Source organism: Indicator indicator, chromosome 5 (assembly GCF_027791375.1).
Source record: "Indicator indicator isolate 239-I01 chromosome 5, UM_Iind_1.1, whole genome shotgun sequence".
In the NCBI taxonomy this organism is placed as follows: domain Eukaryota; kingdom Metazoa; phylum Chordata; class Aves; order Piciformes; family Indicatoridae; genus Indicator; species Indicator indicator.
The window spans coordinates 28,909,197-28,936,384 of NC_072014.1; positions in this window are offsets into that span (position 1 = coordinate 28,909,197).

A 27,188-nucleotide genomic window follows, 5' to 3' on the forward strand; every position below is an offset into this window, starting at 1 on the left:
TGCCAAGTGGAGATACAATTACAGGCCTGTGTTAGCCTGGACAACATCTCAAGACTGGTTATTTAAAAAATGCAACAAAATTCAACTCTGAAATCAAACTAAACAGAAAAAAAAAAAAAACACAAACACCAAAAAAAAAAAAAAAAAAAAAAAAACAAACAAACAAAACTCTGATTGCCAGCCATACCTTGGCTCACTCTGCTCTGGAGTGTTCATTACCAGAGAGGCTTTTCACCTCTTTCCAATACCTGTTAAACCATGACTTTACTACTGACTCATGTTCTTTTACTACCATCCTAAATACATCTATCACTTCTCTTAGAGTCATTTTGGTTTCACACTTTGTGTCTCTTGCTCAAAGAGCTGCATAATTTGTCCACTACTACTCATGCAACAGTGCTTGAGACTACAGTTTACTGCTCTTCTCTGAAGACACTTGTTTGGAAAAATACCTTTTCCTCCAACAACTCTTCTTTCTTCTAGTGAGTATATTTTTACAATTTTATGTACAATTTTATGTAATAATAAACCTTATTAGTGTGTACTGACATCCGAGCCTACAGCTTCCCAACATAGGTGAGAGGCATTGTAGGATGAATTAGAAGCTGAGAAGATTCTTGGACGTGAGAAGGAATTCATTTCAGGTGAACAGAGCAAGACAGTGCCTAAACTAAGTGGCATCATGTCCTTGCAAAAAACAAGTTCCAGCTTTACCAGTTTGTAATTGTGATCTGTTTTAGAACAGTAAACTCTAAATTCAGGAAAATATTTACTCAGTTTCCTTATTAATAGATAAGATAATCATGTTAATTGTAAGTTTCCAGAAGTCTTCTGATGTTTTTGCCTCTAGGTGACTGACATTTTGCTACCTCACTGCTGTTTCTTACTGCAACTTCCTTGCATCATAGTACATGACATTTAGAAAATGCAATGAAACACACAAAGCTGGTTTACAGCAACTTTGTTATGTGTGAACTCCCAGCCTTGTATTAATTTCACTCTTCATGATTAAGTAAAAACTTCATGAGAGAAAAATTAACTAAAGCAAAAAGATAATTGTTGGCTGTTTTGTTTGGTTTTTTTTTTTTTTCATGTGGCTATCCAGTTAAAGTACTCTGTTTCTGCTCATTTAAACTTGAAAGGAAATACATTCCAGGCAGAGTTCTGACAGAGCTGAAAATATTATAAATTAGGCTGCTATAATGGGTCTAATTGTGTGTTTTAACTATTAGATTATACAGGGGAATACAAAGTGGGTATTTTGTTAGATGAAGATGGTGTCACCCATCTGCCCAAGGTCATTGGGTAAAAACTGTAGGCTTTAAAAAAGACTTTTGTTTTTCTGATATATAGAATTTTTCAAGACTGGACAACTACTAAACTCACTAACAGGTTACCATCAGGACAACAGACCTGCTACTTGCGAGGCATAAGGTCCAAATATCCAGCAAGCACATCATTTTGCCTTTTGCTGTACCTCTCATTCCTTCCACAATGTTAAGAGCTGAATTATTGTAGTACTGTGTGTGGTCAAATGATACTAACAAGGATTTCTGAATAAAAGCTGCCTCTGGATCAGATTCACCGATTATGCTGATACTTCTCTTCCTACAGACACCCAGGTGATCAAAACAGCTCACCAGGGTGTTCAGAAGCTCATGAGGGGGTCATAAGTACCCTGTAAACATAAAATGGTAATTTTGAGGGTAGTGTCGAGTAATGCAAATTAGTGTCCCTTTTTCTTACAAGAATTTTTTATTTTATTTTTGCATAACTTAGTTGCTCAGTGAACAAACAACTCATGTACCTTTGAAATACATTTTTACCTTAATTGCATCCTGCTGCCTGGAGATTCTTAGCTGCTTACTTTTGCAGTCCTAGAGAATGAATTTTTATCCTTGTGTTTCTTCTAGGGTTTAGCCATTTAAAACTTGTGTAGATTTGACAGTAGCCCAGCTGTAGCCATTTCAAATCCTGTTACCTCCCAAGTTTTTACCATTCTGAACTCCAGCTGTAAAGGTTTTCCATCTGCTATATTCCCACAGACCTGGTATTTTGAGATGCAGAGGAGCTCCAGAAAAGCTCAAAATACTGATTTTTAACAATACCCTTTATTTTCTTATGAATAGAAGTCTAAACTGATGCATGCATACATTAAGGTTAATATTTTTCTTCTTGAAAATAAATGAGTCTTCTGCTGACTGGGTGGAATTTCATTGAAGCAGCAAATAAGGTCAAAGACAATCTCTTCTTAATTAAAGAGAGCGCAAAATATTGATTTAATAAAATTTTAACATTATTTAATGACAGCTAGACATTATGTTCAGAGAAGAAAGACTGACATTTTATTGTAATCAATATGTATTTAATTAAAATCAATGTGCTTCATGAAGTATTATACAGAGTCTTAATAACATCTAATCTGCCACACTGCAGGAATGGAGAGTTTATCATCTAAAGGCAAGATTTTTTAACTGAAGAATTGCTACATGTGTAATTCACAAGTTTTGATTTTTTTCTCAGAGGCCAATGAATGTGATTTGTATCATTAAAGGTGGTGATTTCAGGTAGTCAAGAGGACTGAGGACCTGCAGAGAACCAAATACTGTTTCAAGTATTTGCCTTCCAGCTTTAAATTCAGCTCTTCTCCGACCTGTGTGTAGCAGGAGAAAGGTTCCATCCAGGGCAGCTCACAGTCCCTGTGTAAGCACACTGATGTATTCCCCCCGACAAAGAGCTGGCCCTGTGGGTGACACCTTCTCAGTGTCAATGTGTGCCCAAAGACCTGTTATACCAATACTCTCTGAAAACTAAGGCCTCAGTACACAAACTAGGAACACAGACAGGCTTGCACTCCTACCTTTTTTTTTTTTTTTTGCTGTCAAATAAATCAATAGCTGCATATTTTGTTCCCTCCCCAGTGCCTAGAACACAGAGATACTTCACCACCTAGTTCAGCTACTAACACACTCTGCATTAGCTCAAGTGATGGGGTCTGTCTTTTTAACAATAAGATAAAATCATCATACCTACAACTGTTACAGGCTTTACCTATCACTTATCACAGTCTAGACCACATCAACATCAGTGCTTCCTTAGTAGTTCCCAAAATTACCCTAGTGCTTTGGTAAAAGGGGAGGTGAGACAGCTTTACTTATTTATTGCTTTCTGTAACCTACCTCATCAGTATTTGAAAGAACATTTCTTATCCTAAAAGGTAATTGGCAAATAACCCAAATACATTTTTCTGATTAATTTATTTCTTTTGTGTGACTATATTCAGAAAATAAAAGGAGTGTGAGCTGGCAGTCTTGTCAACCAGTTGTACTGGTGTGGGCTGGAATAGTGTTAGTTTACTTCACAGCAGCTAGTATGTGGCTGTGTTTTATACTTGTGCTGGAAACAGTATTGACAATACAGAGATGTTGTAGTTACTGCTGAGCAGTGACTACACGGAGTTACAGACTGTTTTGCTCCTCACATCACCCCACCAGCAAGTAGGCTGTGCGTGCACAAGAAGATAGGAGGGGATACAGCTGACCCAAGCTAATAAGATGCTTTTCTCAGATTATGAAGCCAGGGAAAGGTAAGGAAAGGGAAAGGAAAGGAAGAAAAAGAAAGAAGAGACATTCAAAGTTATGGCATTTGTTCCAACATGTAACCTTTATGCATGATAGGGCCCTGCTCTTCTGCAGCTCTGGCTCAATCTATGGACACACCACCACTAGGTTTACAGGCTATGCTCCCAGTTTTAACAGTTTATGTTTATCAGCTCATGATTAATCTTGAAGGCTTACTTCTAATTACTTGACAGAGAAATAAGCTCTGTTGGTTTGTGCCTAACACAATCACAAAAAACAGTGAGAATTTATTTGAGTCTCCCTACCTCCACCAAGGAGAATTTAATAGTACAGAGTTTTTTGAACAGGGCGGTATAAAATGTTGGAGTAAAAATATTAATATAAATTAAGGAATAGCAGAAAGGTGTTTCCATTATCAACTGACAAGAATTAAAAACAAACTAACACCAGCAGTAAATTATAGCAAGAATGGTGTCCTAGCTTACCTTTCGAAACAAAACAAAAAGCCAAACCAAACCAAAAGAAAACAAAGCAAAAAGAAAACAACCAAACAACCAACAACAACAAAGCAAGCAAACAAACAACAAAAAAACCCCATTGCTCTGTGAAGTCCACCACACATATGCATTTTATGCCTCATTTATCTATAACTTTTCACACTTCGACAAGGACAGGAAAAATCAGGCTTCGACTTGGAACCTAAGATAACTTCCATTTGAGATTTCCACTTTAAAACCCCTTGGTGTATGGCTCCTCTCTATTTACAACATCCACCTATACATATGTCTTATAAAGAACCTATACACTCTTTAGAATAAGCACTTACTGATTCTAGTCTGGCTTTTTGCTGAAATACTATTATACCGATCTTGGTTTCTAACCAAGTATTTTTTCATTCACTCTAAAGCAAAGTGAAGAAAACCAAATTTAATCACAATAAAAACAGAACTCTGAAAAAAAAAGAAGCAAATATCTTCGGTTCAAATTTGTTTTCCGGAAGAAATCTCAGCAGATGCAGCCCAGCATACTATTATACAAGAGTTAGAAAATCAGTAACATGAGAAAGACTTTAACCTAATTATGGTTTTCTTATTATTTTATTGGCACTATCAAATTTTCATGGCTGAGCCAGCAAAACTGCTGTAGCCCTGCCTGCTGTCATTAGTCAATGTTATCTTTTATTTATATCAAATTATAAATGTATGTGTGGCTCTTTGCAAACAAACAAGAGATACAGCCTGTGCTTCTTAGCTAAATTTTACCAGTGCTATATTTTCTGCATAGCTTAGACGGCACTTTCTTCAAGGTCCTCCCACTGCTGAGGTCTCCTCCAACCCACATAGCTAGTCATAAATTTGTACCTGTAAGAAACAATAAAGCGCTCACCTTCAGATGCTGAACTTTATCCCCTAACTACCCATTCATTGAGAAGCTGGTCAGCATTCCAGTAGCTAGACTTTGAGAAGCTGGTTAACTTTTCTGCAGTTAGACTTTGCAAGGATATAAGGCAACTCTTTTCATATACTAAGAGTGAAACCCATAAAGTTGGTCTCCTTTGTCATGTTCTTTTTGGATCAAGATATACCTTCTTCTTGCAGTAGTTTACAAGCTGACTACAAGGCACAGCACCACAGAGCGCCACGGTGGTAAGTTGTCAGCTGCCCTGTTCAGTCATAAAGTAGGACTTTATAGGCACTGCTGGTCACTGGAGTTATGCTTCCAGAAAGACTTGCTGGGTGAGGAAGCCACACACAGATGATAAAATACCTCAAAAAGCTTAGCCCTTTGGCCCCAGTGTGCATGTTACAATTGTGTCATTCAGATCTTGCATCTTCTTGGGGAAGAGTCCTTACATCACAACTAAATGTCTGCATTAGTGAATGCCCAGAGCTATATGCATCCTTGCAAAGCTGAGCTCTTGCCACCAAGTCCATTGTAAACAGAAGACATGCCTTTGCCTGACTCACCTATAAGACCCTGATAGATGTTTCCATCTGCCTCCAGCACAATCTGAACCAACAGGGAAAAAAAAAAGAGTAAGTAATTTCCCCTTTTATCCAAACATCAACCAGTATGTGGAAGAGCAGTGAGCTATTCTATACTAGCCAGTTAGCAGAGGATATGCCAGGAAAGCTATATTGCTGCCTCTAACCCAAGTGCCCTAAACATAGTCTTGCCCGATCAATCTCTCTTTCTCCAGGTCAATAAATAGAGAGCTACTCCACACAACGAGAATGATTAAAAGTATATCTATGAGCCCTGGGGAATGTATTCTAAGAGTCATATCATCAGTATTTGAGCTCAGCTGGAGCTTGTGCAACCAGCATTATCCAGGATTTCTGACTAAGCTAGAGCAGGGTATGATAAGGGATAGTAAGAGACATTATATGTGATGGGATATGATTTACTGAACCAGCATTTATGGTTGGTTTGCTTAGCAACACCCCACTGGAGGGCTCCATATATTACATTTTATAAAAATACTGGGTTTACTATACACCCAGAAACCCAGGATTTATGGTGGAGCATGTGAAATGATAGAAATAGAAATAAAAATAAAGAACGTTCTTTAATGTTGCTTTTTTGGGAACAAAAGGGCTAAATTCAGTATAACATGAACATAACACTTGGTACTTGACAGGCAACAAATGTTTGTGAAAAACGTGCAAACTGTCATAAGTTAAAATGCACTTCACAATTGTATAAGTAATTAATACATACCATTTACTAGGCATTATTTTCTGATCCTTTCACAGAATTCCGAAAGGAATTCTATCTGTAGAATTACATTTGATTCTACAAAGAGAATTAAACTAATTTAATCATACAAAATGTAGGTGTCTCACCTACATTGGTCATCTTTGTCTTCCTCTATAGCCATTGAAGGGCAGGAGAGACTGTTCCATAATTAGATAAGAGATTTTTCTCCAGAACAAATGGAACTTAAATAAAAACTGTCTCATAAAACTCGAGCATGTGGTTGTTAAAAGTTGGAAAAAAAATGTTGCATAACAAGCATAGAAGAATGGAATAAATATGGATTAACCAGCCATTAACTAATCAAAATCTTTTAGACACTCATTATTCATAATAGGTAGTCCAGCCTTTTCAAGAGAGAAGGATCTTTTATTCTTATTCTTATGACTTTACTAAACTGTAGACATAGTTGGCATTAACTTAAAGCACAATTTGCATGTGGCAAAAAGTTTAAGTACTTCTGGGAAATGACTGACCTCAGTCATTTTAACTGAATAAGAGGGCATTCACACACCAAATCCTGTGGTTCACCAATTCACTCCCCTTTCAATGAGACACAGGCACCTAAGTAGTATTTTGCAGTTTTAAATATACCTGCTTTGTGATCTTGAATAGAGAAGTCATTATTGCTTTAGCATCCAGGCCCTGACTAATAAAAGAATTTAAGCAAATCTTTATGTTTCAGTTGGTAATGATGAGACACATTGGATTTTGCCTAAAGAAATGTGTTTTCTTTTTTTTTTCTATGAGTGCTCCCAAACTTATCTCAGCTACATTTCACCCTAGTAGCTCATTTGGGGAAAAAAAAAAAAAAAAAGCCCAAACTACAGAAATTTAAATTTATTCTACAAATTAACATTTCTGGTGTGATACATAATATATTTGTGGGAATGCATTCTTTTTTAAAAAGAAATAATAGAAAATACAGCCTACCATTTGAAACACCTAAGAAATACATTGACTTTCAACACAGTCACTCTTGGTAATCTTAATTTCACATTATATTGATGCCCCTTCACAGCTTCCACTGTTACACACATATAGTCTGTCAAGCCCAGGTGAAAGGTCAAAGGGAGTTTTTTGACTGGGAAAATCTTGCACATAAAAAATTTTTTTCCTCTTTTTTTTTCAATATGAAAGATAATTAAACAACTTTTCAGTAATATAAAATAATGGATTGCAAACATTCCAAAATCCAATTATTAATCTGATATCGAGAAATTAATTTCATTCCTTGTAAGAATGCTGCAAGATCAGCTCTGAATAATTGCACTTTCTGTAATGGTTTCATGCTAGCCATGATTTAAAAGTCACTCTTTAACACAGTACTACAGTAGTGTCACGAGGACATAAGCATATGAGCATGTTTAGCTGTCTACATGAGTTAAAAGAAAAAACATTGAGTTATATTTAACAAATGTGATGGTGGCAAAGGGCTCCTATTTTCAATATTCAGGTGTGCTATGCAGCTGCCACAGTTTAAGGCCAGCCAGCAGCTGAGTCCTGCTCTGCCACCCACACACTCTCCCTGTCTCTCTCCTGCCACTTGCAGGATGAGGTTATAGGAAGGAAAATTGGGAGAAAATGTAAAACTTCTGAGGTTAAGATAAGGAGAGTTTAACAAAACAATAAAAATTTAAAAAAATTAAAAAGGCTAATTAAATAATGCATAAAGTGAGTGATACAAAACATGATGTTCTCAACCAAAAGCTACTGTGATTACCCAAGCCAGAGTTCCCCTTAAATAGCTGAGGTGAGATATCAGTGTGGTATCAAATACAAAACATGACGCTCTCAACCGAAAGCTACTGTGATTACCCAAGCCAGAGTTCCCCTTAAATAGCTGAGGTGAGATATCAGTGTGGTATCAAATACAAAACATGATGCTCTCAACCAAAAGCTACTGTGATTACCCAAGCCAGTCTTCCCCTTAAACAACTGAGGTGAGATGTCAGTATGGTATCAAATATCCCACTGTGTGGTTCATCTGGCTATCTTGGCTGTGGCCCCTCCCAACTTCTTGTGAGAAAATTAACCCTGTCTTAACCAAACCCAGGGCAGAAGTCTATTCAGTTTAATGAACCAAGACATGATGGGCACTATAACAGAAAAAAAAAATAGGTATACTAACATTAGACCCTATTTCTTATAGTCAAAAAACAACTTTCATACAAGCCTAATGATATACCATCATTCTACAAACATTTTAGTCTCATCAAAAGCAGTGGTAATTCTCAGAATGGTTATAATGCTTTTGTTGCTTGATCTGGCACATGTTTCCCTTCACATTCCTGCTTTCTCTTTTGCCACATTGCTAACTTTGGTTCAAAAAATACCATGGCAACAAACATATAAAAATGGTTTTCAAATTCATCATTTTCAAACTCTGATCCCCTGTGTGTCCATACAACTGCTATCATCAGTGAAAATAAAGGGGAAAGGGTAAGATGGGACCATCCTCTTTGGCAGCATTATAAATATGTGATATACTAGATGGATTATGAAAATATGACAGACATATCAGTGTAGAAGAGAAAGTTTCCACTATAAAACCACTTGCCTAGAAAGTACTGTGCTTCCCAAAGGTTGTAGATGTTATTTGTTAGTGTATGGCAACTGAATATTTCACTATTTTCCAACATTTCCATTTTTTAAGTGTTTGAAACTTGATATGTAGGGTAAGCTTTATTGTCTAAATATTTAGTACTTGTTGACACAGTATGAAACAGATTATGATGGTAATATCCAAATATATGGTAAACAGAAATAGAAAGGGCATATTTGCTCATTAGGATCCAACCCTTTAATTCCTTTCTCATATTTTCCATAGTTCTGGTTTGTAAATAAGCTAAAAATCTACACTGTTTTTGTTCCTTGGCTTTACTGGTGAACGAAGGACTGTGTCCTATTCACCTATGCCTGGTGAGGAGACAACCACTTATCTTTTCCTTCTTCCTGAGTTTGGGATAGACTAAATGTCATGGGCTGATGTGGGATAACGAACAGTGTAGGTACATTGTTCCTCTCACCAAGCTTTAGAAAAACTGATGCTGTGTTAGTGATGAGGCTACTGACAGCTGTGTCATAGAATCATAGAATCATTTTGGTTGGAAAAGGCCTTTAAGATCATTGTGCCCAACCATTATCAAAATCTACAAAGTCTGGTGCTATACCATGTCCCATGTCCCATATCCCATCGATGTGTCTTTTAAACACCTCATTGGGGAGCCTATTCCCATGTCTGATAACCCTTCCAGAGATGAAGTTTCTTCTAATATCCAATCTAAACCTCCCCAGGTGCAACTTGAGGCCATTTCCTCTCATTCTATCCCTTGTTACTAGGGAGAACCCTAAACAACCCCAGTTCCCTCAGCCACTCCTTGTAAAACCTGTTCTCCAGATCCTTCACAAGCTTTGTTGTCCTTCTCTGGACCTACTTCTGGACCCCAACTTCATTCTTGAAGTGAAGACCCCAAAACTGAACACAGTACCAAGGCATGGCCTCACCAGTGTTGTGTCATAGTGGAAACTGCCACACAGAGCAGTACCATCTGTGGTGGTTTTGATTGGAAACCCTACCTAGAACCTAAGGGAAGGGGATTTTTCTAGTCCAGAGTTTACTGAAATCTAGTAAGACTATGGCAAATAAAAGGGACAACACTAGAATAAAAGACCAAGACTTCTACTCCTTAAATGCACTCACCATTCACCTGTGACACTGTAGAGGCTTTTGCAATGCAAACAGAAAGTTCTGATTTTCTCCTGCATGAGACAATCGTCCACCTGCATAATGCATGCTACTTAAAGTCATTACACAATCTGAGGAGTGCAGTAAATAAGTATTTAAAAAGTGTTGCATAACTTTCTGCTGTATAACTGCCTGCAATATAATTCATCCCTCAAGCAAAATGAAACATTCACCTACAACAGCTATTTGGTTACTATGAATAATTGAAATGACCACCAAATCTGTAGCTCAAACCCATCTTAACATTTTCAGAGAGGAAAGGAGAGTTTTAAGTGCTTGTATTGTACAAAATCAATGACATTTGCTGTTCTGATTCTGTACATAGGTAATTCAGACAGTTATTTCCAGATAGCCTATATTATAGGAGGTACATTTTTTTAACCAGGTGTTATTCCACAGGCATTAATATTAATGTAAAGACAGTCTCTAAAAGGCTGAGAGATGGAGAAACAAAACTAGTAAAGCCAGGTCAAACAGAATAGCCCTTGCACTCTGGGTTGACACAGTAGGTGCTATCTCATGTACAACAAGACTCTTTATCAAAACATCACTCCCCTGAGGAATCTAAGCAGCCTCCTTCAAAGACCAGTTCTGGCATATTTCAAAAAGAATCACTGCTGAGAGATGTTCCCAACAAGTGGAGATTTATCCTATACTATAAAATGTAATAAGCATGGCTGTTATGTTGCATTTGTCTTGATTTGAAAGGAAATCCTCTCCTTCTTGTCAACTTTGACACATTTTACAGTACTTATTTATTTACATTATCTGTTCCACTATTAGCTAGGTCCTGTGATCTTTATAATGAACACATCACACTAATCATAACCAATAAAGCCTCTCTTCTCCCCTCTTCTCATATCACCAACTTTTGTTCTGGTAGAGCAACGGGCAGAAATGTGGGAGAAATAAAATCAATATCCCTTTTTATTTTTGAGGTGTGGATATGATGTAAGCACATGGCTGGCCAGCTCCATGGCCTTGGACTTCCAAAGTGATGGTCAATCTAGCTACAGAGAGGTGAGGAACCAGGCGGATACAGGAGCTGGCCAGGTAACGTGTATCTAGCTAGGGAAAATGTGTCAACCTGACACAGGACCAGCATTGCAAGGTCAGCTTGAAACAGAAGTGAAACACCCAAAGCAACTATCTGGGGAGCTCTATTACTTGCAACTGTTTCTGCACCCTTCTTTCCTCCTGTTTCTCTGAGGTATGTAATATACTTCCAATGATTATACTAACAAATGTGACTTGTGAGTCAAGGCGGTTGGTCATGCCTGGCACCTCCTTCACTACACTTGCTTCAGGCAGATGCAGAAAGTAGTCAAGGATCTGTTCCTGGCACGTTCGCAATGTCCAGAAGCTGTTTTCTGCAAAAAGAATTATTTTCTAACTATTTGTGACTAACTTCTTATCCCTTCTGCTGTTTGAGCAGTAAAGAAGGCAGTGTGCCAATAAGCAATACAGCCATATGGTTTGCCTTACCCTGGAAATGTCAGCCAGCAGGGCTTTGAGGATACTCGTGCCTACTGTTTAAGCATTCGTTGTGGTTGTGGTGATAGGAAGGCACAAATGTCATTGTCTGCATGCTTGTAACCAGCCATGACCAAGCTGACCAATAGGGACTCCAGTAACCTGTACTCTCTGACAACAGTACTCTCCCAACACATCTGCATAACAACATTGCATTGTATCCTTTGCACAGGGTGGGAGGGTTCAGAAAAAAAGTCCTAGTCAAGAAATAACAAGGCTGTCCTTACAGGTTTGAGGTTTGGGAGCCCATCTGGGATAAAACAGAATGCAGAACTTAGTTTATGAACTCTTTAGGGAAGAATGTGTGTTCTCACTGCACAAGCATCTAGTGCAATGGGTTCATAAGACTAGCAGGAGATTGCTTTCTTCTGCTCTGCCCTAGGAGTAACCCATTCCCAGAGAATGAGGAAGGACAGGTTTTTGCATTCATGTTAGATAAGCACTACATTATATTGGAGATTTTAAAGTATTTGAGCTCATTCAACCTAGGTCCTGACTCCTGATCTCTGTAGTTCCACTGAATTCCATCTGTGTTCTCACAGAAGTTGGGATCCACCAAGGCAGGATCCATTCAAAGAGAGAGCCTGGGTGCATAAGTGTAGAAACATAAATGGTTAGGAAAATTTCTGCATACCAAAGATACCCTAAAATAGGAAAGCATTCATTGCCAGAAGTTAAAGTGCCTTTAATATTTATCATACAGGTAATAGGCCTCTTCAGAAAAATCCTTTGAGGGAAATTATAAAGGTCAATAGAGACCTGATGAATCCTGAATGGAGAAACTGAAAAAAAAAAAAAAAAAAGTATTTATTTTTCTGTCTATGTACCTCCTAGGGATGACAGCAAATCTGCAGGCATATAATAGCAATGGCCAAGGGTATTCTGTGGAATTAAGGGAAGGGGAAGACATTTTCAAATACAAAAGCAAAGATTGTGCACTGCCACAATGTTAATTACCAGGCAAAGCATTAAGCCACACATCTGCCCTTCCAGAAACACTATATTCACAGCAAAAAAATAAATTAGAAAAATACTAGAATATTTATCAAAATAATGTGCATAAAATTCACCCAGACCATGACATCTTTAAGAAAATATCAGCCATCTATTGCAGAAAAAGGACCTAAGTCTTTTAAACTGTGTAAATATTAAGCTGACTTTATTTATTGAGATCACATTTAATTATGAAAAAAGGCCAAGAAAAAAGGAGAAAACCACAGGGAAATTATCAAACTGTTAATAAAAAGTTTGGATGCACTGTACAATTTCAACCCCTCCAGGAGCCAAAAATTCTCAGCTTCTTTTACATACAGAAAGATGTCCTCCATTTGAAATCCATTTGTCATAAATGGCATTGAAATTACAGTTGATGCAAAAGTTCAGTATCAGTACCATGAAGTAAGCAGGGAATATGGATAAATAATATTTGTCTGAGAACTATAATTATGAGATTCCCTATGGACCCTATAGTAATGTTTCCTAGAACTCCGTGATAAGCGCTTATTAGTACCCCTGTATAATGAAACTTGTCACCTGCACTATGCAAGCTCTGCTTAGCATTTATAATTAGAACTCACATACAGCCTGTTCAAGACTTTTTTTTTTGTACGATATTGATAAGTCACCCTTGTCTAATACCACCCTTAATGTGCAAGACAGTAACATCACCCATGCTACCGTAGGATTTCTTGCATGGTTTTCTTCTTCCATGAAATTAAGTCCTTCGGACATGAGCATTTGCTTCCTCCCTGGTGCGTGCTTACCCAAATATATTGATATTACAGTCAGACTCTTCCAGCTTCCTCTCACTTATATAATTTCCAGAAGTAAGCTTTTCAGACATTTTAAGTGTAAATCCCAGTTAAGCTTCATAGGGATCTGATACAGTTTGGTATCTTCAGTTGGCAGCTTGAATGAGAATATGTATGTGCCACTAGGCTTCTTGTCCCCTCTCTAGGCTTGACTGGAAACAGAAGGGTCTGCAACTTGATAGAAAATCTTTTTTATTAAGTTTATTATTGACTAGAGTGGTTCCACTAGGCATCCATCTGTATCTTGAATGCTACCCAACATCACACACTTCTATTTTACAATCGGAAGTTAAATATTAAATTAAATAAGCTGAAGCTTGGTGAAGGAAATTCCATCTCATTCCTTGAGGATTTTCAGTGCAGTTTATGTAGTCCTTATATTCAAATATATCCAATATAAACAAATTTTCTCATTCACACATTATGACTTTGGTGTCTAACAGACTAAGATACATTTATTTGGAAAAAAAAGATCAGCCATCTAAAAGTTTCAGGGAAGTTTCTCCCAAACCCTATCATCACTGAGGTAACATCAATATACCCGTAGTAAGCAGAGGGGTTGACCAGTCTCTTTAATGTGCCTGTTTCTGGAGAAGCTGGATGTTGCTTATTATTCTTATTACATAAATGCTTTGTGATTAATATGTCTTGATAGAATAGCCTATTAACTGAAGGCAGTATCACCAAAAGAACTGTTAAATTGGCAAGCCATCAAAATGACAAGAAATGCATATTTGTTTATTGTTAGCTACAGGTTTTGGGCTTTTTAAAGCCACAAGTTGTTAAAATATTTTTAAAAGTCACTGCAGACACAAAATGAAAATAAAGTGATTTGTTTGCAGGGAATGTTTGGCTTTCAATGGCCTTTTGAAAACCTATCCCTCAGTCACTGATTTAGATTTTCAATTTTTGCTGTTTTGTAAAAAATTTATGTGCTTTACCTCCTACTTCACATATTCTATCTTTTATTCAAAACACTCTGTTTAGATTAGGAAGAATCAACGGATGATTATCTGCCCATTAAATCAAATCACTTGGCATGGAGAAATTCTAGCTTCTTGGCATCAGATTATTTATACACAAGAAATTTGGCAATAAAGAATAGCCAACCCTTACAGTGGTAGCATCTGAAATATCTGTAATAACTCTTGCTATGAAATATTAAGAGTTTGGATGTTGGCTTTATTTATTAAAGTACCCCCTTGTTGAGCAAATAATCTTGAAAATTATTGTTTAACTCAGTGTATTAATTAAATTCTAACTAAAAATCTCATAGTCTAGATTTCATGATTTATTTATTTTGGTTGTAAGATTTATTGTAGTAATTCAATACAGTTGGATGCCTTTCCTTCTCATTTCATCACAACAGTGTTCTTATATTCTTCTTTCAGTACATAAGCCTGTAAAGCAACCCCTGTTGATTTAAAGACAATGGCAAACTCATGGTTTTTCATGCAAAATCTTGTTTCTTTAAGAAAAACAAAATGATAAATTACTTTGTTTAGAGTATTTGTTCCATGCAAATAAAAAGTTTTAATGTAAAAGTGAATTTAATAGAGTTCTGTTAAGGTTTCAGGTGGTTTTTGGTAACTCACAGACATAGTAACAGACCAGACTTGACCATCTTGTGAGGGCATGCCTTGTTACCATGTCCTCTCATTGACAAGATACATGACTACTCTTTAAAGTACAAAATAAGTAATCAACTCAAATAACTTGAAATGAAGCAAACACTTCATGATCAAGGAGGACTGTAATGAAAAATGGAAGGAAGAAAGCTATGTGAAGATAAGGAAAGGCTTAAAAAGAACAGTTATTGAAATACAGTATTGCAAAGCCACGTGAGAAGAGCAGGGGAAGAAAGATGATGTCTGATGAAACTGCTGAGAATACAAATATATTCTTTTTTGCAGTGTGCAAAAAAAAATTAAGAAGGCTGGGAAAAGAGAGGCCCAGCTTACCTTCAGGCAGAAGGACCTTTGATCTTCAGAAAACTTCTTTTGAATAGACCAGTAGTTGAAAAGCTGGAAAGTACAGGAAGCAGAAAAAAAGAACCTAAAAGCAACAGCTGCATTCTCCTGAAATAATGCAGCCATGCAAAGTGTGAAAGAGAAAGCTGGAGAAGGAAAGAGAGAAAAGAGAGCAAGAAAAAGTTTCATTTTCCAGACTGAAAGGAAAGCTTAGCAGCCCAGCTGGCAAAGTCCTGATGGATCACAGTGGAATAGGTAAATCTCCCCATGTCCAAAATACAATATGAAATGGCCTAACTGAAAGAACAAATCCATGAGAGAAAAGATACAAGGTAGATTAATGTACTTATATCTTATATATCTCTGAAAAATTGCACATTTGCATAATGAAAGCCAAAACCACGTTGTCTTTTACTCAGCTTGCAGCTCCAAGTTGTAAACTTCCTACTTCAAGATGTTTGAAGTTTAAATAGACAGGAATCGTCAAGAAAAAGTACACAGAAGATAGGAAGCACTGGACTGAGTCACACAGGCATTTTAGGGAAATTTGAAAAAACAGCAGCAGAAAGCTACAAAATTCTCTGTCCACATAGATTTGTTTATGCCCTAAAAATAAACTGTAAGATATCTTTTAATTCTTCCAACACTTTCATCACTAACATTAGATTCCATAACTCTCAATAGAGTTTTCTTTTATCACCATAGCCATGGCAGCATTTTAATATTTTGCAGCTGATAAATAATCAAAATTGCAGAGTGGCCATACGTAGTCACTGGTACATATCAACCCAAACCGTTTTAACTGAAAATAGGTAGAAGGATAGAAATAATTTACAACATATAATACATATTTTCATTAAATATTTCAGATACATTTCAAACACTATTTTTTTTAATAGTTGGAGGAAAAAAATTATTATTTGTAGTTTTTCCACTTCCCATGGAAGACTGCATTCAGTGCTTAGCAACCTTACTGAAAGACTCCATAGAAATATCAAGCACCAATGATTAAATTCTATAAGATTTAATACAAAATATGGGACTAAACCAAGGAAGATATAAAGAATTTATATCTAGTTCACTTTCTAATTAAGGGGACACAAATTGGATTATATCGATCCAATCAGTAGTGTTTTTCTCTAATCCTTCTCAATAGTTTTTATGATGCAGTGATGATTGCCATTAGCTAAACTGCCTTCTATGGAAAGGTAGATTTCCCTTCTTATCTGAGTGAAAGAGAATGAAACATTAATATCATGGATGTATCCCTTTGAGCACTGATCACTTCTTTATGTTTGATCAGAAAGCGACAGAAACATCTCAGTGAATCTCTGTTTGCACTCGTACAAGCCAGCAAGAGACTGAGGACTAAAAAGACCTGAGAAAGCTCTTTTCCAAGACATAGCCAAGCAAGTAGTAATTTGAGAAAATGTCATAAAACCTTTTCAAAGCTGACCTTAAAGTGTTCTGAAGTTTTGACGTCCAATCTTTGAAATATTTTAAGGGAGAATGCTTTCCAGATGATATATCCACAGAATTTTGGAAAATCAGAGAACTAAAATACTTGAGAGAAACTCCAGAGCAAAGAAGTAGCCTAAATCTTTGTGACCTCCTTGAAGATCTCAGCCACACTCCCTCTTTGAATTGTAAAACCTGCCTAGCCATGTTACCTTAGTGTCTTTCCTCATTTAACACAATGCCACCCATTTCAACATAATGTTCAAAATCTTTCCTCAGCAGACCAGCACTTACAGACAATTCCACACTTCCTTTAAAAGAGAAAATACATCCTCCCTAGTTAAGTAATGGTAATCTGCAACATGCTCAGAAGGCACAAGATTTGAACTATCTTGACTTGCAATAATGGGACAGGAACTTTAATAGATCTGAAATCTTTAATGAAAAGCATTTTCTTGGCCATTTAACTTCCACAATGAGACATATATTCTTCCTGTTAGCTCTACTCTGACAATTCACCATCATTTAAAATACAGCCAAGATGTTTAACACCACCTGGAGTCAACTATTTGCAGCACATCTCAAGGCTGAAGACCATGGCTAGTCATAGGAGGTGAACATTTTCATTTAATGATGATTCATAATTTCAGATCTTTACAGAGATAGGCTACAGAATCCTGAAATCAAGGTTAATTTTGGTACATTCAGAGTTTTTCAGATTTTCTATTGTTAAAATAAATGTTTTATGTAATATGTATCCTTTGTTCAAAAATTGCACACACACACAAAAAAACCCCACAAAATTATTCCTAATGATAATGAGCTTGTAGCTGTGGTATAGTGAAACTTTGTCTTGAAAGAAGGAAAGCTTTGAGGTCTAAATCCTCTTTGAAATTCAAAACTTCTGAAGTGATTATAATTCTGATCAAAGGAGCATAGAGGGAAAAAAAAGGCAAAATTAGGAAGTCATAGGTGAGGTTCAGCCTACATTCACAGATCCTTGGATACAGGGTTTGGGGGTTGAGATCATTATACTTAAATAAAAACGGTCTCTATCTAGAACAAGATCTATCTATTACTTGAGGAGAGAGGAATCAAGAATAGTAGAATTAAAAGTTAAATTGATGGAGGTCGCATCAGTAGCAGCACAAAGAGTTTGTTTAGACCTGTAGTAAGACTGATCTCATGGTAGGTATCAGATTAATTTCCTTTATTGCTGAGGAAGTAGAAAACCGAGACACTTCACTCTAAATATGAGCCTGTTGTCACAAGCTTAAGTGTATCTCATAATTTTTATTGTCACCATCAGAAACCATAAGTCTTTCAAAAGGAGCTTATATAAAATGAAACAATAGATCACTGGAAAGAAAAAGGTAAATTAAAAAAAAAAAAGTAAAATGAAAAATTATATTTAAAATAATTTTTTTTAAAAAGTACCTAAAGGAAAAATCTGAATTTCAGTTGATTCAGTAGAGCATACAGGAAAACTCAGAAATTGAGAGAACTCCAGATGAGAAAGCTAGAAAGGAACAGTTATCAGAAAATCAGCACATGCACTGTCTGCTGAGACGTGATAAGGAGGCATCAAGTACAGCAGTGAACAATTTAAGACACTTGAATAGAAAAAGAACAGGGACATACCTAGAGATGTACAATGCAGAGTGAGAGAACTTGCTGAATATATGGAGGCAAGAATGGATATATAAAGTCAAGCATTGTTAAAGGAGTATTTTAACAGTATAGAAAAGACATTCTAATCACCACATCTAATTGCAAAGAGGAATAAAGCTCTAAAATGGCTCAAATGTCTTATGTATAAAGAAGAATAATTAGCAATCAAATTGAAAGCTGCTATCCTGACAGATGATGTGTATTAATACAATGAAAATGCAGACCATAATTTCAATGCTAAAGAGAATTTCAGATTGTTTTAAGTGTGCCATCCTTTTTGTGAAACTTCAAGTCATTTTAAATTGAAATTGGTTTAACAGTTTTCTTAAAAGTGTAGAACTTGCCTGGTATGACTTTTTCTATCTTCAGTTCAGTTCCTACCTGAATTTAAGGAATGAATTTTCAGAAGTAACTCTATTTAGGTTTAGGCAACTGAAACCGGTAGCCGTACCATTCAAACCATACCACTGCTCCAAAAGGAAATGCCTAGATATGATATCTCTGGACCAGACAAGATTTACAGTAAGCTACAGCAGGTTATAATGATGAAAACTGATGGAAGGCTCTTTAGCCTTCAAAGACATTAAATTTAGATGATTTAGTCTCTTGAGCAACTCAAGGCATGGAATTTACAGTTGTCTTTGCTCTGTATCCATATGCAACATATTCTATGGTGTGTGGTTTGGGTGTTTTTTTAAAATAATTTATTTTATTATGTCATATATGGAGAGCACACTAATTCTGCTGGTGATGGATTCCCACAATTGCTCATCAACATTACTGTGGAAAATGTGCACTTCAGTTTTTATCGTGAATATTTTTCTTTTTCAACTCGATGCCCTTCTCTGACCAATCCAAGATGCCTCTACTTTCATCAGCTTACTTACAGGCTCTAAATTTTTGTAAATTGAATTATTTGTTTTAATTTGCTGGACAAAGGGGAAGGCTGAGACACTTAAATCTATCATTTACAACAATAGTCAAGAAGGATGCCAGTCTCACCCATGCAGGTCCTAGCTGCATATACCAAAGGCATGCAGAGCTGAAGAATAACAATACACATAAGAAATATGTGTAATAAGAAAACTGGTGTGTCTGTCTTTAAAATATGGAAATAAATCTGAATTACAGCTAGGCAGCTATCACAGTGCCCAAATTAAATTTCTCTAAAATAAACTACTCTAAGAAAAGGAACATTAGCATCAGGATGAGATGTCCTGTAAGCAGAACACTGAGACAAAATGACCAGACAAAATAATGATTGAGCATCATAAAATTTTTAATAAGGCTTGCAGGTCTGCTGGGCAAAGCAGGCAATGGATTAAAAAATGCAAGCAGAAGTTGCTCACTTGTCATTAACACAGAATATCACAGTTTTTTGTCCTACAAGCAAAGTACTACTACAGTTTAGGAGAAAAGGCCACTCATGGCTAGTGAAATGGCACCAGAGCACACTGGGTTAAGCAATATGAGATGGAAACTTTCAGCTGAAAAACAATTGTAGAATTGACAGACAACTCCAACCAGAGACATTAGATATACTCTATTGACTGCATGAAAGGTTTTCACTTGGCAGGTCAACTGAGATCACTCAACTCATGGAGCAATAAATAGTTCCTTCTGAAAGATGGAAAAAGCTGTAATCAATACCTATTCTATTAAAGACTCAAAAAAAAAATGTCCAAAGGAGGGATATTTCTGTTCTCTCACATGCCATTATAATTACAAGGCATCAAAAAAGCACCACGGCTCCAAGGCTCAATAGGCAACTTCAGGTAAGCACAATAAATGGTAACAAAACTCTCTGTTCCCAATCAGCAGACTTCTGATCATTGCTGGATGAGTTGTTCATTGTTCTAGGGTAATAACTACCTACTGAATGATTGCAGGATAAAGCTGACAAATATACTACCCTGAAGACAGGATAAAATGTGCAAGAATGCATTAAAGACAGCATAAAAAAAGCAAGTCCTTTGGTGTTGCACAGATTATCTGCCATGGAAATCACTAGGACTCTGATGCAAAGTTGACAGCTGCAATGTAAGAAACAAACAGAATAGAATAGAGTAGTTAATCATTTTTTAAAAGATGGCCTTGTGGCCACAGACATGCTCTGCATCATTAGTCATGATGCTTGAATCCATTCCACTTGCAACCAGCTTGTTGACATGTTGCTGCTGCACTTCTCTATGGCTACAGGAGTTTCCTAAGGCAGTGAAATCCCTGGGATTTCTGTGCTTGGCTTGAAGAAGCAGGCTAATCTACTTAACCACGCACCACTGCTTAGAAGAGAGGAGCAGAGACACGTGCAAAGACTACACACAAAACCAGAGCTATTACTTTTGTGGGTGCAACAGATTCAAAATGCCTCCCAGTTTTGTGTGGCTTTGTGACACTACTGCTGACAATGGTACCAGGGAATTCCCGTCTACAGTTTTATGCTGTGTGTTTAAAAAGTAACTGCTAAACTTGCTCTTTGCAAAACATCATAGCCCAGGAGCTACTGGGTCCTCAGGATCATGAATCATGCCTGTTGTCTCAGTAGGCTGTCCTTTCTTGTGATGATATGTTAAATAGCAATAAGTCAGATTCTTGTATTTTTTTATATGTTTCAGAAGCATTATGGATACTTTTAATTAACTATTTCTTAATATCTATTTCTTACTAGATTTCTACTCCTTGTATACAGTTTGCTTTATTTGTTTTATTTATGTATGACCTAGTATAGGTGAAATTCTGCTTTCCTGCCCACATAAACAGAAAACAACTCTGAAACTTAGATTGATACTGACCCCTCTGAGAGGAAAATGTGGCCATTTCTATGTAATTTGATTTACATTTACATTTAATTGTTTCATAGCCATAGTATGAACACACTAGGAATGGATTTTCAATACTGCCTTGTTATCTAAGCTTATAGGTGGTGTTTGCCAATTTCTTCTTAAGATGCAGACAGAATTTAAGAAACTAAGTTTAATTGGTTTCACTAGGGAGTGGACAACCCATTCCCTTGGGCATCTGCAAATCCTCAGAGGTGCTTTCTTATGGTTTTGACCAGCAAAGACACAGAAATACTGAAAATCCACCACTCTTGCCCTAGATTCTTGCTGTGTAAGCAGAATAGGTCGTTGCATGGTTCAGTCTGTGTGCTGGATGTTTGCCCACTGAACAAAAATAAAAAAGCCTCACTGCAAAGGTGTGTTTCTGGTTTGACCAGCCAACAGGGTTTTTCTCTTGTTCTGGTAGGGAAGTTCAGCCTACAGCAATGCATCTTTAAGAGGAGTCTTTAAAACACTGTCATCTGTTTTTACAGATGCATATTCATCTCCCTGACTTTGGGCAGGACAAAAGCATGTTTTCAAGCCTGCAACTCTCCAGCAGCCTTTGTGACATGAATTTTAGTATCAGAAAGTGAAAAATGGACTTAGGTTCTAGGCATGGAAATTAATTAAAGGTCTCTCATATCCCAGTTTGCCTCCTGAGGCTGAAAGGCAAGGGGTTGTTGTTCCCAGGAGCTACTTCCCCACAGGGCAGGACCCTCTTTATATTTTACTTCTGCAGACATCTTTCTTTGTGACTTTCAATGCTCTGTGGTTATCAAAGGTTCTTAAAGGGTCCTTCCTCTCTGCCACATCTTAAGAAGGTTTTTATTTCATTGCTGTGATAGGATTTCAGTTTTATCAGCTTTAACTTTATTCCAGCAGTAACTTTTAAAGAGTTATAACTAGGTTGTGTTTCCCCAGCTTCTGTAGTCCAATACCACAAAAGAAGTTATATAAATGAGGTACATTATTATTATATATTACCACAAGAACCAACGTTATAATTAGGTACTGTATCCACTTTGTAATCACTATGGCTTTAATTTCCAATTAAAAGCATCAAAGTCTGAAGAGTCTGACCCTGTTATTGAACAATTTCCTTTCATTTTCCTTGACAAGGAATTTTCAAAGCTAAATGGGGAGCAGGGAGGAATAGTGTTTTATTCTAAAGCTTCTACATAATTATAGCAATTATAGGAACCTTTCATGTGCTTGGTCAGCTTTTACTGCTGGCACATTTAGCTGTTGGTTGGAAGAGTCAGGTGCATTCGTTGAACCTGAGTCTGCCCCGCCATTATAAATACCAGCTAGACAGACTAATGATTGCAGAGCTTAGTAGAAAAGGTTAGTAATAAATATGGAGAATGTTAGTACAGGTAACATAAAAGGACTTTAGAAATCTACTTCAGCAAATTGCTGTGTGTAATTTTACCTGTTTCTTACTCTCTCTTGTTACTAGCGGTATTAAAGCAGCAGCTAAATTCCACAGTAAAGACCCAGGCTACATTGTGTTAGATACTCACTAAACACAAAAGAAAGCCTGGTCCATAGAGTTTTGCTGACATCTGCACCACAGAGCACAGAAACTACTCAAATGAAAAAGGCTCTTCTGCTGCAAACTACGTCCTTGCTGTGGCAGTTTGAGGCTGGTTGCCTTTAAGAGGGCCACAGACTGAGACCTCCAGTGTCCAGCCCAGCCGGTGGACACAGGAAATAGTGTATCCTGCGTCCCTATAAATCTGGCTGCAAAGTTATTCTCTTTCTTTCCTCTCTTCTCCCATGGGAGGAACCTCTCTCATCTTCTGGTATTTCTACTGTGCAATTATGGTCTAGGCATGGGGGGGTGTAGTGTGGCCCTGATGGGGGGGGGAGGGGGTGTTTATGGTAAACCCCAGGTCGGAGAGAAAAGGGAGTTTTGCGTAAAGTTTTGGCTTAATGAGCTTGTGTGTTAAGCCTAGACTGTGGATTTCTTTGTATTTTATATGCTTTGCCATAGAAATAAGAAGATAAGAGAGGTGCCTCCCACGGGAGAAGAGCAGAAATAGAAGTTTCATCCTTCTCTCCTCCTCGGAGATAGCTGCAGCTGAATGGAAAGGATTATATGACTAGAAAAACTGCAGCCATCAGCTGGGAACTGTGAACTGGTCAGCAAAGCAAAGAGGTAGACTGATCAGTTAGAATGGCTGAGTAAATTCTGGAGTTGCTCATTTTGATCCCCCCAGTGTTTTCAGAGCACAAAGAGGGTTTTCTTATGGTTATCATTTTGTTCAGAAATGTATTTTTAAATTAATTAAATTGAAATGTCAAAATGCTATTCATTATCAAACCATTTCTACTCTTTTGAGTTTGGTTTCATGTTCCTTTGAATAGTCTGGTTTTTGATATCTTTAGAATTCTGATTTTTCCGTGTCTTTTGAGGTAGAGAGTTTTTTTTTTTTTTAACTCTGTGTGGTCTCACAGGAGAAGAAAATCATTGACCCTACTTCTACTTACAGTTTTTTTTGCTTAAAGACAACATTTCACAAGCAAAATTAAAACAAGTTTATTTCCTATCCTATCTTATCCTGGTAATTTTACTTATATAGGATCAATTATTTCTCAATTACTACAAAACTCTATGACTACCATGAAAGAAACAGGCAATATTTTGAGGTCAGATATATAATTTAATGTTTGATATCCTATATTATTCTGTCCTATCAATTGTAATATTCTTAATATTACCTACTAATATTCTTAGCTGTATATCTAGTTGTCCAGCTGACAGATAAGAGAGAGTCTTGCACACCACATGTGCTACCTGCCATATGCACTGTGCCTTATGGATATTAACTTTGCCCATCATAAATCTTCACTTCTGTTTCTCTTTTTATCTCATTCATTTGCCTCCATCTTATTATAACCTCCAACTGACTTTTCCTTCTTGAGTTTTGTCACCCTCTGGTATTATGGTCTATTTCCCTGACGTTTCATAAAAACTTCCATCATACCTTTTTTCCTTCATAAAATTTTCTCTGTCTCTGACACATTCTCTTGGACTGGTCTCAGAAACCTCCATCTGGGAGAGGGGAGAAAGATGATAGAGAAGAAAAAGGAGACAGAAAGGTGGACAGAGACATAAAAAAAAAAAAAAAAAAAAAAAAACACCCAAACAAAACAGAAAACAAACCAACAGAAGAAGTGTGGAAAGGAAAAAAAAAAAAAAAAAGAAAAAGGAAGCTCATGTTCCAAAAACACTCTTTATGCATTTTCTCCATTTTCCATCAGCTTTATTTCTGAGTCAAAATCCTTCAGTTATGTAGTCTACATCCCACGTGAATTCCTCATTAATTATCCCCTCTCTTGGCTATTTGTATTTTTTATTTTATTTCAAATAGACAATCTTTTCTGAAGGGTCTTCCAACTATAACACTTCTTTACACAGCCTTTGTTTTCTGTCACTTTAGACCCAGGCAAAAGCAGTCCTCTGTACACAGCAATGTAAAATGTTTCGTGGATCACTTGGTCTGTTTGGGTATAAGGGAAGGCTACCTCGACTCTGTTTTTAAAAAACACACAGAGAAGTTTTGTGGCTCTGATTTCCATAATGTTACTGTAATCATTGGTATAATGATTAGTGGTGCACTGCTATATAGATATATTTCCACAGACAGTGTGTACATTGACTGACTTTTGCTGTCCCATAGCATCTCCCATTATCAAAAAAACAGAGAACAATTTAATGACAAGAGAAGTAAAATGCAAGTGATACCTAAAGACTTTCCCCCAAGAGCTTCTTTCAGCTGTTCAGAAAATGCCCACAGACTTTCCCATACAGTAAAGGTGTTGCTTTGGTGTCTTTCATATCATCCATACTTCTGACACCTCAGCAAAGCACAGCGTGGTGTATCGGGACCAGCATGGAAACAGCAGTGAATTGTTCTCATACCCACTGTACTCTCATTCAAAATCTGATTCAGAAGAGGCCATTTCAAATCCATTTAGAGAGTCTCAGGGTTTCCTTAAGAAGCCTCAAAGCTCTCAAATCTGCTTCATTCTGCTAATAAATCTATTAAATCTTGGGCAAATTAACATTCTATTCTCCTTCCTCATTACGTGTTATTGTCTATACTGCCTAAAGAGCTTTTTACCACTGATGTTTTTTACCTTTTAGTAGTGTTCTGGGCTTGATCCAGATGCCTTCACAGCTTAGCCTTTCTCATACAGAGGGACGTTTACTTTCCTAAACCCAAGTACTAAACCCTTAAATTATGATTTAAGTGGGCATTTACTAGATTCAAAGTATCCAGGAATGTACAACTTCAGAAATGAGCCGTGATATTAACTAGAATTACAGACCAGGTTTGTGCTGCTCTGCGAGACTGCAGCTGTGCAGTCTCCTGAATTTAGGCAGTTTCTCTTTGTTTAATGTCTCTTTCTAAGAATTTCGGAAGTACTCACCTGTGTGTGAAAATGGTTACTACCACTAAGCATATGTAAAGGATGCGCAGGGGAAAGGTGCTCCTCTCAGCAGTTTGATTGCTACAGAGTGGTGAGAGCCTGGAATGGGTTGTCCAGGGAGGTGGTTGAGGCCCCATCCCTGGAGGTGTTTAAGGCCAGGCTGGATGAGGCTCTGGCCAGCCTGATGTAGTGTGAGGTGTCCCTGGCCATGGCAGGGGAGTTGGAACTAGATGATCCTTGTGGTCCCTTCCAACCCTGACTGATTCTATGATTCTATATCTTAGTCTTGATCGTTTACTGGATATCAGCATCACCCCTAATGCTATACAGAAACCAAACATATGAAAGCACCTTTATGAAGGTGCTCCAAGAATTCACTGGGCCCATTATTTTTCTTCTGTTTTCTTTGATGATCAATCTGTACCAAATCAGTAACTGCAAATCACATTGCAGAAACAATAATGAATACATTCTACACCAGAGACTCAATGCAACAGAGAGCATTGAGGATTGTAAGGCAGAATGGTGACATTGGCCTGGGTCTCAAAAAAAAAATACATTATTCCATAAATTTAATCTTGCCATGTGGCACACAATTTTTACAAAGTATTTTAAAATGTGGGCACCTACATCTATTACCAAAGATGATGGACGTATTTTGAGCCAAGAATCCCTCACGCACATCCCAAATTATTATTATTTCATTTCAGATTCAAATGCTGTTTTATTCAAGCCTTAAGACTAGAATGAAACAAATTTAGAATTTGTCTTCTGCTTTCGAGGCTTTCCTTTCCCTCTCTTTGATTTAAATTACAGCCCCTCTGATTTTCCCCTGCTCAGCAGACCTTGTCTGGTCTGTTTCTCTCTAATTAGAAAGGCGGATTGAGTAAAAGACTTGATTCTGCAGAAAAAGACTGACTGTACAGCTCCTCAGCTGAACAAAATGCGTTTGCTAAAATCTAGACACATCCTCTTGGCCTAGATCCATATGAACTACAGTGTGTATGACTGAGGTGGTGGGGGTATAATGAAATTTCTAGTGACTAATGAAGTAGGTGTATTATTCTCCTCTCTTCTCCTTTGGTACCTCCTCCTATCATAGTATTTCATTTTTTTTCCCCCAAGTTTTCCCATCAGTATTGCTCTCATCACTCCACAGATTGTATATTTCCTACTCAATCTACAACCCATTTTTTATTATTCCTCTGATAATCAACACAGGTTATGATCACCATTTTTCAATATCCACTTATGTCCCTTCAGTTTTTAATATTGCAATATAAGATTGGGGTCAATGGCATGGGACACTGTAAATTCACAGTAGGGGACTATCTAGCTCCAAACTATTTCAGATCAGACTAAAGGAAGTAATTTTAGAAAGTCAACCACACAGCCAA